We start from the raw sequence: 16901 nt of genomic DNA on the forward strand, positions 1-16901 counted from the left end.
TAAAATGACAATCTCTAATAAATGCAGAAAACACATTCAATACAATTCAATAACCATTCATGATTAAAAACTCCTCACAAGCTAGAAATAAAAAAGAACTTTAACCAGATTTTTTTAAAAAGATATCTAGCAAATATCTACAGTTTTTACTTAATAGTAAAATTTTATGGCACTTTTAGAATTAGAAATAAAACAGGAATGCTTGCTGTTGTAACTTACATTCAACATTGTACTAGATGATCACAGCCAATGTAAATATAAGAAAAAGAAATAACAGTTATGAGTTTGAAAAGAAAAAAAATAACTATCCCTATTTGTACAAGATATGACTGTCTACACACAAATCTCAAAGTATCTACAAGTTTTCTAACAACAGGATAGTTCAACAAGGTTCCTAGATATAAAAATCAGACATAAATAGCCTTTGTATGCACAAGTATTAACCAATTAAAAATACAACTTTAAGGAGATTTCATTAACAAGAGCAACAAAATACTATAGTTTCTAGGAATAAATCCAAGAAAGGCTGTGCAAAATTTTTTTAAAAGTTCCTAACAAAACATTACTGGGGCCAGCCTGGTGGTGTAGTGGTTGAGTTTGCACGCCCTGCTTCAGAGGCCTGGGGTTTGCAGGTTTGGATCCCAGGTGTGGACCTGCACACCGCTCATCAAGCCATGCTGTGGTGGCGTCCCACATACCAAGTAGAGGAAGAATGGCACAGATGTTAGCTCAGGGCCAACCTTCCTCACCAAAAAAAAACAAAAACAAAAACATTACTGAAGGACCAAAAGGTGAGAGGGGAGAGAGAGACAGACAGGGAGGAAGAGAGGGAGATATATGAGTAAGGGAACACATGTCCCACCCCAAGGTTTTGGATCCAATTCCCTCTTGCCAACTTGGGTCAACCATTCTGGCTATTGCCCTTCCTCCCTCCCCTGAATAATTTCCACTTCCCATTAGCTCTTTCCCATCATCGCACAACACACTGCAATTTCTCCTATCTTAAAGCAAACAAACTCTGGAGCCTACCTCGCCCTCCTGGTTCCCTTTTCACAAAGCTGGTCCTGAGAGCTGTCTATAATTATCACCTCCAATTCCTCCTTTCCCATTCTCTCATGAGCCCGTCCCAGGCTCTAGGCCCCAATACTCCACCAAAAAAGCTGCTGCCAAGTGGCCTCCATGCTGCCAAATCTAACAGGCAATTCTCAGTTCTCAGCAGCAGCACAGAACATAGTGATCATTCCCTCCCTGAAATTTTCTTCATTGGTTTCCAGGGCACCACCAGCTCGTTTCTCCTACTTTCCTGGCTACATCTTCTTCCCAGTCTCCTCTACTGTGTCTTTAACTGCCCCAAGCTCTACACTGTAAGAGTGCACCCAAGATCAATCTTCACATCTCTTCTCCACGTACACTTGGTCCTTGGATGACTCCATTTTCTCATGGCTTTTAAAACCATGTATATACACTGATATCTCCCAAAATTATCTCCTGCCTAAGCATATGCCCTAAACTCTAAACTTCCATAGCCTGTTGCTGCTCAATACCTCCACCTGGATGTCTAAAAGGCATCTCAAACTTAACATGTCTAAAATCCAACTCCTATTTATCCACCCACCAGCCTCAATAAAACCTGCCTCAAGCAGTAACATCCATCTGAATAAATGTCAAACCCATTCTTCTACTTAAGCCTAAAAACTGTAAGTTCTTTCCATTTCTTCTCATTCCTTCACATTCAATATCTAAGCCACAAGCAAATCCTGCTTAGCTCTACCTTCAAAATATACCCCTGATGCAATCACTCCTCACTACTTCCATCATACCACCATCAGGGTCTCAAACTACCATTATCTTTGACTGAATTTTTCTGCCAGCTTCCAAATCTCTCTGCTTCCTTCCTGGTCCCCCTTCAGTTTATTCTCCATATAACATCATCCAGCATAACCTTTTAAAAATTTTAATTTGATTACATCATTCCTCCAATGGCTTCCCATCTTACTAAAAATAAACTCAAAGTATTTAGCCCACCTACAAAGGGCCTACAAACGGACCCCACTATCACGTGGCAGAAGACCACTGACCTCATCTACCATTCTCTCCCTCAGTCGCCAGGGACACTGGCCTCCTTGTTGCTGATCAAACTCACCAAGAGGCCAACCTTAGCAGGCATCCTGTGCTTTCAAGTCCCAAATGCCACCTTACGAATGAGGCTTTCATTGACAATTTACATAAAAATAACACACACCCCAAGCCACTAGCAATATGCTAATTAGCCTGCTGCCACCACTAGAATATAAGCTCCTGGGCAGGGACTTGATCTGATAGGTCCAGTGCTGTACCCCCAGTGCCACAGATTAATCCACGAATACAATGCAACAGCAATTCCAACCCCACACAGTTTCTTCTGTCATTCAACGAGACGATTCCAACATGTAAGTGGAAGAGCACAACACCAAGAAGAGCTGAGAAATTTTTCAGAAAAAGAGAATAAGATAAAGATAACTGGTAGAGCAAGTTTCCAAGACTTATTATAAAGCTATACTAATTACCACAGTGTGGTATGATCAGGAAGAGACAAACACCAATTGAACAAAAAAACAATGACCCACACATAAATGAAAACTTCATTTATGGCAGCCATGGCAAATAAATGGGGAAGTGATGGACTATTTAATAAATGGTGACAATGGATTATTCATATTTAAAAAAGAAATCAGATCCAACTTCATATCATACATAAAAACAAACTGTAGGTGGATTAAAGTTCATGCTGTAAGAAGCAAAACTTTTAGATGATGAAAAAAGACAACGATCTTGGGGTAGGATTTCCTAAACAAGAAAAAAAATGAGGAAAGTAAATCTGACTACATTAAGATGTAAAATTTCATTAATTTAGCAGGTAAAATATATAAGTATATTACAGATTTAAAAATTTTTAATGAACAAAGACACACCACAGATGAGAAAATATTTGCAAGATATAACAAAGATTAGCCCTCATTACATATAAGTCCAACAAATCAACAAGAAAAAGGCAAAAGAAAAATGGACCAATGAGATTAAAAAGGTTTTTACATAAAATTCTACAATTCCTTCATGTTATTTTCTGTCTGTTAAACAGTATGATATAATGTTATTTTTATGAAATAACTTATCTGTAGAGTACATCATTCTTCTATCTGCATTTATGCATAGAGATGTCTGGAATGATGGTACTCCATGGTTCATGGTAGTTCATCCGGGGTGGGAGAGAATGGGCTAAGTTTTCTTTCTTCTTTGACTTCCATCTTCTCAACAAACATACACAGGGCCTTTACATACAAACCACAAGTAAGGTGACGAGACTATGTAAAGTCTGGAAATTCAAAGGATCTGCCTGCCAAGTGAATGTCAGCTACTTCAAGGAGTGCCCTTAAAAGGCCAAACTCTTATTTCAAAGAGGCTGTTGACAACACAAAGCATTCTCGGAACCTTCTCCTCTTTGAAGACTGCCCTCAGACAAAGTCTTCTGAATATCCTCCAAGGTGCCAAATCTTCACTCCTTAAGGGAGAAAAGAATTTTGAAACGAACTAAAGTAATTCAGAACTATAAGTCTAGTGAGCCTAGCTGACAATATTGTTGTAAATCAAAAGTGGTTTCTCCCAGACAAAATGAAGTGTCCTAATAAAGAAATCCATCACTAAGGCCCCAGGTTTGTTCCCTCTGCATCTCACTGATTCTCAAACTTCCTACTCTTTTTGACCCTACGGAATCAGTTACACGATAGACAATGCTATTTGGTGACAAAAATCACATGCTGATTTATTTGACATTGGTGCTTTCTTGGTTCTTAGGAATGTTAATACCTGCCACTGTGCATGTCTTTTAATGTTTGTACTTGACAGGTCTTTCCCTTTAATGTATTCTCCAAACATGTTATTTTGTTCTTCCTTTTAAAAAAAAATCATAGTAAATGTCAAATCACCATTGTTTCCATTCATCTTTGTATAAACTTTCAAAGTCTCTTGCAAAGTGAGCACATGCTTATTTTCTTTGGACAAACTTTTGTACAAATGGAACCTCTGATCTTTTCTCTGTTTTCATCAGCATTTTGTGCTTCACTATAGACACGTATTTAACTTAAAATCTCTGATGACAGTCAAAAATTGCTATCCAATGATGCATTAAGTCCATTCTCTTTGCAAATTTGCTTAATCTCCTACAAAGCTTATTCATTTTCTACTCTAAAATTAGTCACTCATTTTTAGGTCCATACAAAACATTTCTGTGCTGTTGCGCACAGGAAACCTACAGGCTACCTTTGAAACTACAGGCAATCAATTGAGCTTTCCTATTCTGCTTCCACAAGCTACACTAAAAATGCCATTGCTTTAGTCACATCTGCTCTACATTCTGCTTAATGACCCCAAGTATGGTGACCATGGAAGAAAAGGCAGATTAAGATACTGATTAGGATCCTGTGCGTTTTTTATAATAGAACTACCATCATCTGTTAACTTACACTGGAGTTTAAGAAACCCTTATAACTCTAGTCATCAAAGCAAGAAAAATTAGTGGGTTTTTTTGATCCGAATGGTAGCATGTGTCTTACAGAACAATAACATCTCCACCACCTGAAATTAAACCCTAATCCAGAGGCAAAGCTTCCTGAACTCCGAGAAGCCTTTACGCAAAGGTCATTTACATAGACTTCAGCATAGTATTAAGTCACGTTACTGTTAATTGCTCCTTAAAACTGATTAAGTTAAATTAACCTAAGCAATCTTCACCTTTAAAAGATTTCATCAGTATCATATTATTTATAAACTCTCTTCAAGAAACCTTGCAAATACCGCTTTTAACAAGTACATAAATCATTTAAAGATGCTTACTACATAGCTTCTTGCTAACATATAGCCAAAATAGAAAACAGGGAGACAAGTAAATCTTTCTATACGTTTGTTGCTCTCTTGTATCAGTATTAATGACTTACACAAAATAGACAAACAAAAACCTGACTGGATGACATGTCCTAAATTGATGATAATGTACAGCAGGAGTGAGAGACCCATTTTCACTAGGGACAAACAACCTACAGGGAAAACAGGAGGGAGAGGGGCAAGTGCAAGAGAAGCTTAGTTCAGTTGGAAAGTTGATTTCTTTTAGAAAGACAGAAGGATTCTACCGTTCACCTGTTATTTCCTAAGGAACAGGAAACTAAACTGTTCTGAATAGTTCAATTCCACATTACATGATGGTGTGCAGTAGGAGTAGGGCTCTAGGGGGTGGAGTGAGAGCAGTAACAAAGCAAAGAGCAAGCAGAAGGAAAAGACAGCAACACTCAATCTCATTTCCCTTGACCCAGAGTTAGAAAAGGCCAAAAAGGCAAGAAAGCTAGAGAAAACAAAAAAAGTAATTTGGGCAAAACTCTTTGTCCAATAATTGATCCTACAACAATTTTCACAGACAGGAGCTTCTGATATACAGCTCCCTGTAAAGGCTGATAGGCCACTGCATATGGCTCCAAAGCCACTCCTTCTCCTTAGGTTGCGGGTTCTTTACTTAGAAATCACTGGAGTTCCTGCCCACAGGGACTGAGACAGAGGCCTGGAGGTGGCAGGCTAGCCAGGAATGGGGAACCAGAAATGTAGCTGGTTCAACAATAAAGACTGTCGGGAGTGCCTATTGTGAGCACAGCCAGATGTGTCCCCTGGATCTTTCCTTTACCCGGGATTCAACTAGGAGAAGCACAATTGACAACCAAAGGAGCTTCTGATGAAGCAGTACCGCCTCACTACTCCTGCAACAAAGGAGAAGCAGGCCTTCACTTCTGCTCGGGCCCCACGGGGCCTCAGAGAACACCAAGGGCTGTAGCTGACCTCCCATCACCTGGAGGATGGTACCCCACAGAAGGCGGTTCTACCTGATGCAACAGAAGATGTGGCGACACCCCTCCTCCCAGGAAAGCAGAGCAGATGGGCAGCTGTGTTCCTAACAGGTGGGTGTGGGAAGGGAGTTAGCTGTTAGCATGGCAGAGGGACTCCAGAGAAACGCGGGACACACTTTTGAGTAGCAGAAGGAGATGGTAAAGCATAGGAAGGATGGGACTTTCCACTTTACTTTTAATTCCCACCCCAATCACCCGGGAGCATGAGGGGCTCAGGAACACTCCTGAGGCCTACTGCCTTAGGGGGGAAACAAGAGTTCTTAGACGCCCCCCACTTAGGGCCTAGGGCACATCCTTATTTGCTCCCCGTTTCCTTCTCAAACTCTTCGGGGAGCACTCTTCTCCAAGGGGAGACTCGTTCCACTATAGAAAAAGCTTTCTGAACAGTTCACCAAATGCCAAGACACATCCCTCGACTGCAACAGGATTCAGCCAAGACAAGGACCCTCCAGTGTGAACTTTCCTTTAGGTGGGATTATGTCTATGAGAGACTCGAATGTTAGAACGAACAATCCTGCCCCCCACCCCCACTGCGTGGTTCTGGTCTTCTTCTCCCCCAGGCCATCTTTTTGACAAAGGTAGGGGAGCCGCGCTGCTGTAAAGGTGCCCACTCATGACCACAATCTCTGCAGATTTTGATAGGGTTTCTGGGCAAGGTGAATGTGTCTGGTCTTGACACTTAACTTCTTTCTGCCAAGGTGTACAGGTGACTTTGACAAGATCTCACATCCATGACCTTTTAAACTCATTCTACATAATCATTTTTAAGTAAGTAGTCCCAACTTGGAGCGACTTAGGAAGGATTGTTTCCCCCAGGAATACACTTACTTAGATAGGTATCTATCACTTTAATCAAGACATGCTCAAAAAGCTCATTTATGAGCTAAAGCAAGTGGTGTCGAACGATGGCATATAAAATAATTTTGGAGGAAATTTTACTCATCTGTATACTCTGAAGGAAGAGCACTACAAATCACATTCTAGTTAGCACCCCCCACACACACCTCTCTCCCTCAAGTCTTTAAAATAAGAATGAAATAATCATTTACCTCTTACTCATCTGCATACAAAAGGGAAGTCAGAGGACCAAAACAGGGGAGCTGTTGCGCCCGCCGAGAGTTGGAGAGGTAGCTGAACTTCCCCTCAAGTGTCTGAGGCATAAGACAGGCAGACGACTTCTCTGTGGACCGCACAGAATAAAGCAAGGAAGCAAAAGCAGGCAGTCAGAGCCCAACTTCCCAGGCCAGAGCTTCCACCACGGCAACAAGCCAAGTACAGAAGCCCGGGTCAAGAGTCAAAACAGGATGAATGAAACCTCAACTCAAAGGGGACCTGGCAGATGGATGAAAATCAAGTTGGAGGCACCAGAGCTGGACATGGAGACAAGAAAACTCAAAACTTCTGGAGGGAGAGGAGATGAAGGATGGAGACTCCCTGGAAGATAGAAATTTTCTGAGGCCTCTGGCCTGGCTCAGGGGTAGAGAGGAGTTATGAAGCAGACAGATCCCCATTCCAACAGACCTACAAATGCTCCCATCACTGACTCCAAGGAGCAGCACAATCGCTCTTTCCAGCAGGGACTCAGCAGGCTGGCTTGAGAGAAAAACAGCTAGCGCACCTTCTCTTCAACACCCAACATTATGACGATGTTAGATAGAAAATAAACACCTTTAAACGTCAATGGTAAAAACAACTACTAAACAAGACAAACTAAAACAAGAATTAAAAAAACTTTTGATTATTTGATTCAAATATTTTCACTTAGATTTCACAAAATCAGCTACTACTTCCTTTACCTAGCCTCATCATGGAAGATAACACAGTAAGTCTCTGCTCTTAAACCAGGGTGCACATACAAGGCAGGAGATAAGAGCTGTAAGGAGACATTAACTCTTGGCTCATCTTCTGGAAACATCAAGCTGACCCAAAGATTTATGGAGAAGAGTTAACTGGTAAGTACTTTGAAAAGATTTAATATCAAACCAAAAAATATTCCATGGAGTACAATGTTAACTTCACAAAGGTTTTAGGATAACATTAGAATTCAGAATCAGGCCAGGCTTGCAGCAGGCCGCTCAGTTCCCAGTCCCACCTCCAACTCCTTATGAGAATACCTGCTCTCTTTCTTCTGCTGTTAGGAATACTTGAGTGGAAATTCTGGAAAGCATGCCATAAAAGTAAACTTAATTTTGTCACTTAAATGCCCCAAATGTTTAAAAAGTATCTTCAACAGCTCTTCTTAATGTACGCCTTTTCGTCGACACGCCCTTCACGTGCTCTATGGGGCTCAGGAGCCCATCGCCCACCACCTGGATGTGCTTCACCCTCTTCAGCTAATTTCACGAGCGAACTTATTAATGTCAATTCACCTGGGCTGGGCAGCACCTTCGCCTTTACCAAAATTTGTTTCTAACAGCCTAAGGAAGCTAGTTAAGTCCAAGCATATCACGCCTAATATACAGGTAAACAGTTTACAAGAGAGACCCAGAGTTGTTCAATGTGTATGGAGTGTGATACCTTTTTACAAGGCAAGAAGACTCTTTTTTTGGTCCTGATTCTCACATATTCTAAATAGATGAGGCTTCCAGATTAGTTACATATAAAAATCAATTACATATACATATACAAAATACATATAAAAATTAGTTACATACATAAAATAAGAAATGCTTCTGTATGCAACTGAAATTATGAAATCCTAAACAGTAATCTACTGATGAAAAACGGGTACATTTTAACCAAAGATATTCATGATGTGCAATCAACATTGTAGGGCTTGATCAACAAACAATAGGAAACTACCAATCTCTTGAAAACGTCACATGGCAGAGCCCACTACATAAACGGAGCTAAGACAAAGGGGGAAGACATTTTCTAAATATACAGAGGCTAACATTTCCAACCAGAAAACACAACTGTTAGACAACCGCGCCCCCCCTTGCCAGTTTTCACCAATGCTAAATATAAATACTGTGGCCAACATTTCAAGGACCTCTTTCTAGGACCATAATTTTTCCCCAAATTGTTTGTATCAAATTTAGAACTAATTTTCCTCCAAAACACCAGGCAGAGTTTTTTCAAACAAAATACCTTAATGCACAATTCTCACATATATGGTATAATTTCAAACAATATAACTCCAGTCATTATAATATTTGTGTTTTAGCTAAGTCAGCAGTTACTGGCTGGTCACCACGTTCATATCCTCAGATTAGTCACTGCAATACACCAAAAAATAAACATGTAGCCAACCATTCCAGAAGAAAATATATATGATATTATTTAATACCATGAAAAGGAAAGCATAAGCAAGTACAAGTAAGTAATTAACAGTGCAAAACAAAAAGTAAACTAGCCACAGAGAACGTGAAGGGGAAGATTCCTGCTAGCAGTGAACTCTGATGAGTCCTGATGAGGACTGACACTGTGGCTGGCAAGGTGGGGAATACACCACTTATTGGAAAAATGGCAACACAAAGGTACAGGTGAAGGGACGGGCTGTGTAGGCATGGACAAAGTAAGCCAACGACTGTGGTTGCACTAGCTCAGACCAACTGAACAGGCCAACCACAAGTAAAGAAAAGTTAGAGAAGACATGCTTACACATTAAGACAGGCAAAACAAAGATGAACATCGTGCTTTAGAAGCATTTTCTTTGTAACTACTGTACCCATTTTCATAAACAGTCCTCTTGAAATCTAGTTTATCCTTTATTTGCATTTTCAACATCATTAGGTAAATCTCAAGTGTTGGCTCAAGACCTCAAACCTGTTCATGGTACCACAAACTCCAAATCAATTAGGTCTCTTCAGATTCTGGCAAAAAAGCAAACAAAGTTCCAAAGGGCACTGTCACTACAAACTAATTTGTTCTTCAATAAAATATAATTCTTAATATTTTATTGGGCTTGTAGGAAGCGAGGAAAATATCCAAGTGTCCCAGTAACCTCCCTCAATCCAACCATAAAGAATGATACAATCATAAACATAGACAAACACCAAAGACTTAAGAAAGCAAGCCACAGTTTGAGGCGGGGAGGCCATGGGGGGGGGGGGGGGCGGACCCAGAATATTTGGAAGTAAAAATATAATCATTGAAATTTTTTTTTTTTTTTGAGGAAGATCAGCCCTGAGCTAACTACTGCCAGTCCTCCTCTTTTTGCTGAGGAAGCCTGGCCCTGAGCTAACACCCTTGCCCATCTTCCTCTACTTTATACGTGGGATGCCTACCACAGCATGGCGTGCCAAGCGGTGCCATGTCTGCACCCAGGATCTGAACCAGTGAACCCCGGGCTGCCAAGAAGTAGAATGTGCAAATTTAACTGCTGCGCCACCGGGCTGGCCCCTAATCGTTGAAATTTAAAACTCAATGGATGAGCTAAGCAGCAAATTAGACACAGCTCATTAGAGAACTAGAAGTTAGATCCAAGGAAACACCCAGAATGCAAACAGAACCACTGAGATGGAAATGAGAGCGTGAGAGACAGGGAGAAAATGAGAAGATCTAATAAATGCCTACTTGGAATTCCAGAAGAAGAGTACAGAAGAGCAGCAGTATTTGATGATAAAATGGCCAACAATTTTTTAGAACTAGTGAGGCACAAATCCACTAAAGAGGCACAACATACACCAAGCTTATTAATAAAAAGAAAGTCACACAGAGATACATGTAATAAAACCAGCAAACACCAAAGTCAAAGAGAGGATCCCAAAAGCAACCAGAGACAGGAGACAGACTTCCCGTAAAATAACTGCCTCTAGACTGACAACAACCTCCTCAAGAATAATGGAGAAGCCAGAAGACAATGGAATACCTTCAAAACCCTGAAAGAAAACAACCAATTAACTGGTCTCATCTAGAATCAAGTCCAATTTTCAAAAATGACGGCAAAAGAAAGACATTTCCGGATAATCAAAAAACTAGAGACTTTCCACCAACAACCCTTCATTAAAGAACTCTCTAAAGGATATTTTTGAGAAAGAAAAAAATAATCCCAGAAAGATGTTCTGAGATATAAGACTGATGATCAAAGACACTGGTAAAGATATAAGTAAATCTAAACAAGCATTGTCTGCATGCAATAATAATGTTCTGTTTTATGAGGTTTTTTTCATGGATAATAATAAACACTGGAAAATAACAGCATGTAAGTTCAGGCGTAGATCAGAGTTAAAGGATTCTAAAATCTTTGTATTGTTAGAAGTGGAGCTAAAATATTAACTTAAGACTATGTATGCATAACTTCAAGAACGGCCACTTAAAGACTGGAAATGGCACACAACTTCCAAACCTAATCAGTGAGGTTTTAATGTGGCTTTACTGTAGGCTCTGGCTGGAACGGAGCTGAGTTTGGCAAAAATAACATTCAAGTAGTCAACGAAGGGCAGCGAAAGTCAAGTCTTAGCTCAGAGGTCTCAAGACCACTTTTAATTCTTGTTTTGGGTCACAGATCCCTTTCAGAAACAGATGAAAGCTGTTGATCCTCTCCAAGAGAAAAATGCTTGTGCACTTGTACAAATTTTCATACAAATGTTAAGACCTTTCCTAGACTCCCCAGAGAGGACTGGGGTCCTGAGGCCCCCATGGACTCCTGAGGCCACGCGCAGCTTAAAAAGCTGAAGAGAATTAAGTTTGTGTGAGAAACAGTCAAGGTGGAACTTCTCCCCATCCTAGAGTTGAAACCACATATGCATATGAGGAACTAAGTGTAAAAGGAACAGCACAGGGCATAATATTTGGGGGAGGCAGAACCGGCAGGTAAGGGGTCAAGACTGCAGAGTCATTCCTATAATTTACTCTCTCATTAAAGTGTAATACAACTTTTGCCATGTTTGAACTGTGGGAAATAATGATCAGAAAAAAATTCCTAGATCTAAAACTTGTAAGCACCAATCTTACAATCTGGGGGACAAGTACACCACACAAGGAAGACAGAAAATAGAAATTACAACACTTTCAGCTAACTACCTAGTGTTTGGAATGCTCCCTTCCTGGAATGACTCAGTAACTGGCAATGGTCAAGGAGCCTGCAAAAAGGATAGTCTGCTCGGTCCACCTGGAACTCCTCTTGTGTAAAGGCAGAGCCCAACCCTTCCCCAACTCAACCTGTGGTCTCAGTGTCAGAAACACAAACCAGTGCAATCCAGAGCCTTCTAAATCTACTTGCATTCCAGAAAGAAGCTTTCTGAAACAAAGATTCCTGTCTTCACCCAAACACTGAAAACTACAATCTCATGGTTTGGGCCCAAGAATCTGTATTTTGAAGGGACTCCAGATAATGCTGTTACACCTACAATCACACAGAATGTAAAAACTACTACTCCTTATTCACAAAAATTTGACTCATACTGGCTTTATGCATCACAGATATTCAAAACTGTGAATCAGAACAATGTAAATAAACTATTTCTTATATACCATGAACACAGGTTCAATGGTTAAAATTCTGATGGAGCAATGAAGAAAAACTCAGTGATTCTTAGGCATCACAGCAAGAACAGAAAAAGACTCTAGCACACACAAACTGAAAGCAAATTCAAAGGGAAAACACATGAGATGTCTCCATACTATTGTTTTTTAGGCAAATGAATAAATATTCTCAGCCATTCACATTTAAGATAGTGTGTTCATTTTCAAAATACACACACATTTGATTTCACTACTCCACAATCAACTTCAGAAGTCAAAGCTCTCTTTTTCTTATCTTGGTGAGCTCAGTCTTTTAAGAGCCAGCTACACCACACACAACAGATGCTGGTTTATCTTGATCAACATCCATGGAAGGTCTCCTGATCCCTGTAACTTCCATTTGAACTACACCTACAGATTTTACTTATAACTACTTTTGGTCAATGTACAGAAAAGTCTTGTGGTACACAGCAGAAAGGAACAATCTTATCCCAAAGTAAGGAGAAAGATTCAAAAGACTTACCTTTCCCCCAAATCCTGATTATCCTTGCAAACTAATCAACTTTAAGACATTTTTCATAAGCCAGGTACATTTCATAAGCCAAGTTCATTCTTAAAAGCTTACTTCCATTTTTTATTGACTGAAACATGCATGCATTAGATAAATATTTTCTCAGAAGGCCAAGACTAGATCACTGAGATCTTCATAAAATTTAAATTAGCTATTACAGTAGTTCTTGAGGGGAAAACCCCATGTCCACAGAGAAAAAAAGGAACTACTAAGATACACAAACAAGGAGAATGCATTTTACAGTGTACAGTCCTTATTCGGTCCCATGTGAACAAAGTCGTATGGTGGTTATTGACCACTGCATAAATTCAAGTCCTCTTGATCTCACCTTTTTCTTTGGTGGGATTATCAGTTTACCTGACACTTTGAAATCTCAAAGGAAAACAAGTTTGGTTTGGGGGTTTGAGAGTTGAGTGTGCAGTCTTTTTTATCTTTAATTAAGAATGGAAGAAGATAAAGATGTTTCCTAGAATAACACATACTCACTTAACAACACCTGATACAGCATTTTACCAAGCATGAATTGCTTTTACATGCTAACGTCACTTAGCTTCACATCTCTCTGAAATAGTTACTATCATTCCCATTTTACTGATGAGAAAGTTCAGATGAGACAGTTACTTAGAAAGACACACAGCTACTCCCTTTGCTCCGCAGAAGGGAGAGTGGGACCCAGAACTCCCGGCTCTAAGGCTAGAGCTGGATTGGAGCTGAAAGGCCTTGAATCCCGCCACACTTCACCCTCCACGTGCCCCACCCCAGTGTGCACCGCAGCTCCAGAGCAGCTGACCATCTAAAGCAGAGGTTAGCAAACTAAGACCTGCAGGCCAAAGCCAGCCCAGTGCCTGTTTTTGGAGAAGCCATGGGCTAAGAATAATTTTTGCATTTTTAAGTGACTGGAAAAAAAACAAAAACAAAAGAATATTTCACGACATGTAAAAACTACATGAAATTTGAATTTTACTGTCCATAAACAGTTTTATTGGAACGTAGCACTCACTCATTTAGGTGCCGTCTATGGCACAGCAGAGTTGAGTCGATGCAACAGAGACTGCCTGGCCAGCAAGGTCTAAAATAGTAACTATCCGGCCCTTTACATAAAGTTTGTGGACCCCTGATCTAAAAGATGCTGTCTTCTGTGAAAGCTATTAAGTTCTGAGCTTGGATGCATCAAAAATCTGTCTTTCCTGATCCTAGCTGCTGGAGATGCAGAGAGCAATTATTCTATCCTTCAACTAAGAGTAACTCTTCCAATTTTGGAAGGCTGATGCTCCACCGTCTGGTCTAGGCTCTGTGTTCCCTTATCTTTCACTCACAAGGCATAGTTACAATAACCATTTACATATGTACTAAGGACCTATTACCATATAGCAGGCACCATGCTAAGTGTTGGAGATCTCATTTCTTTTTAGATGAGAAAACCAAGAGTTACCTGATGGTAACTCACCCAAGTTCACATAGTTACTGCAGAATTGTGCTCTTACCATACCTACCCCATTACTTCAAAAAGCAAAACTTTAAACTTCCTCTTTTGTCAATATATCCCTCTAGAATTGTGATGTTTGAGGCCAAACGTGAAACTCCTTTTTCAATTTAGGCAGAACTGGACAAAATAAGGCAACTAATGTCCCGTGACCTGGCTACTAAAGTACCTTAGTGTTCTCCCCCCGACCCCGCCGGGTCAAACAGCTTGTCTGACTGTGCTGTCCATTTGCAAGGGCATATCATTTCTGCCTCACAAATAATACTGCCTTGATTAAAACAATACAATTCTCTATCTTCAGAAACAAAACCAAGCCTCAGGGAGGCAGGCCAGATGAGTTAAAATACAGTAACAACCATCAGTGAGTGCTCACTATGGGAATTGTGGGGTATGCTTTACGTATTTTTTCATTTAAACTTGACAGCTCTATGGGGTAAGCATTGATCCCAGTTTTACAGACGAGGAAACTGAGCTTTCAAGGTTAATTTACCCAAGGTGATAGGATTGGAATTCAATAACTCGGTTTTCTGAATTCGAATCCAGGCTCTCAACCACTATGCTCAACTTTCAAACATCAACTTTCAATCATAATATAGTCATAGTGTTGCCTACAAGTAAAGGAGAAGTTAGAAAACTTACCCTGAAAGATACTGACCACCATATTATTTACTATCACCTTAACCATACTCCTCTAAAACACTTTTTTCAAAACTGAAAACCCAGAATCAAAGGTTCAATTGTGCAAGTGTACTATTTCTTTGCAATGTACTTCTTTCGTCCCCAATAGATGCTCTCTGAGGGCATGAACCATTCTCATGTCTCACACCTCCCTATGGAACCTCCACAGGGCAGGCATTCACTACACATGCTGAATAAACACAAACTGTACAAAATGTGACTTATAAATTAATTATGCCAGGAAAGTAGGGTAGAAAGCCTGAAGCTATAGAATAAGTAAAGAACGAACTAAATTTAGTTCATAATGCACTAGTAGTAAATGTATTGTTTTCAGGACCATTTTTATACACATAAGATACAACTTATGTATAAAGTGCTACTGTCACCCAAACACTAGTGGAATGAGTTAACTGATTACGTATTTATAATCACAAAAATGAAGAGTGAATACTCAAGCCTAAACTATCAAAGAATAATCTAATGTAGATACCAAAACTCCTCATAGCCTCGTACTTTCCCAACGGTATGCCTAAGCCTGGAAGACCGGCATCTTAGTCTCTACTTCAGGGCCTTCCCCATACAGAACACTTTCCTTCCTAAAACGGAAGCCTCTAGAGAACTGGGAGGTTTTCTCCCCTTGCATACCCAAATGACCCAAGATAGTATCTTGAACACAGCAGGACATAGCTAATGTGTAAAATGTTTGAATACAATGGAACATTTTCAATGCCAGCTGAAGTACACTGACCACACACAATGTAAGAGGCAGCAATAACCTTACCATTAATTCTACAGAAGGCAGCCTCCTCCCGAGAACTTCTGCAAACATTTGCTTTTAAAAAGCAACAAAAAGTTGCTAGAAGGCTATCATTATTGGCAATGGAGCTCCATTCCGTGCTCAACAGCAATACACCCAGAAGAGAAGACCAGAAGGCTCACAAGGGCCAAGGGGCTCTACTTGTTACAGATACTTAAGTCCCTAAACACCCAGGTCCCTAAACGCATCATAAAGGTGAATCCAGGGAGTATCCAGAAGTTTTAAGTCTCTTACGAAGACGTACTTATAAGTATATACATGAAACAGAAGAATCACTTATCCAAAGGAAGAGAGAGCCTTCCGAGCTTCTGTACTCCCAGGAAGTCTACTTTGAAATACGTCAAGAAGTTACCTCGAGGCATACAAAATATGTCGAAAGATCCAAACTGAGAACTCCAAAACTTGAAGCTGAAGCTGGCAAACCCATCGCCCATAACTTATAGTTCTGATGTGCCCTTTCTTACTTGCAACGCTGCGGCGCAAATGAATGACGGTGTATCAGCGTTAAATTTAAATTTCCTGGCTCTGGCCACAATGCTAACCTAATTAAAGCATGTGGTCAACGTTTAGCATTTTCGGTGCGATATTTTGCATCGCTTCGGCTAGAGCACAGTCGAGAGACAGTTCCACTCTTCCTCTTGCCCACCCCCCCCCCCCACCAAAACCCGAGGCAAAACCCTCCCCGAAACGCTTTATTAAATGGACAGGAAAACACCCCCGCGCCGCCCAGACCCCGCCGAGCAGGAGCGGGCTTCACACCCACCGCCCTCGCCAAGAACACTTCGGGCTCGGTCTGAGCAAGTCACTCGTGTCAGCGCTACTTCCCCGCGGCCGGGGACCGCGGGAGCCCGACGACTCCGGGGAGGCCCCCGCCCGCCGGGCCCCCGGGGCGGCGCGGCTCGGGCTCCCCCCTCCCACGTTTCCCGCCCAGACAACTCTGGGCCCGGGGGGGGGGGGGGGGGGGGGGCGCCGGCGGCAGAGCGGGCCGTCGGGCTGGACGCGGCCGGGCCGGGCGGGCGC

At 41.1% G+C, this 16901-nt stretch overlaps 1 protein-coding gene across 2 annotated transcripts in view; it reads right to left on the reverse strand.

Moving 5' to 3' along the window:
• Positions 1-16901, reverse strand: part of CDYL (chromodomain Y like) — a 194927-nt gene that overhangs the window by 177486 nt on the left and 540 nt on the right. The gene's annotated exons all lie outside the window — the stretch shown is intronic.

The sequence above is a fragment of the Equus quagga genome, chromosome 15 (genome assembly GCF_021613505.1).
Source record: "Equus quagga isolate Etosha38 chromosome 15, UCLA_HA_Equagga_1.0, whole genome shotgun sequence".
Classification (NCBI taxonomy): Eukaryota; Metazoa; Chordata; class Mammalia; order Perissodactyla; family Equidae; genus Equus; species Equus quagga.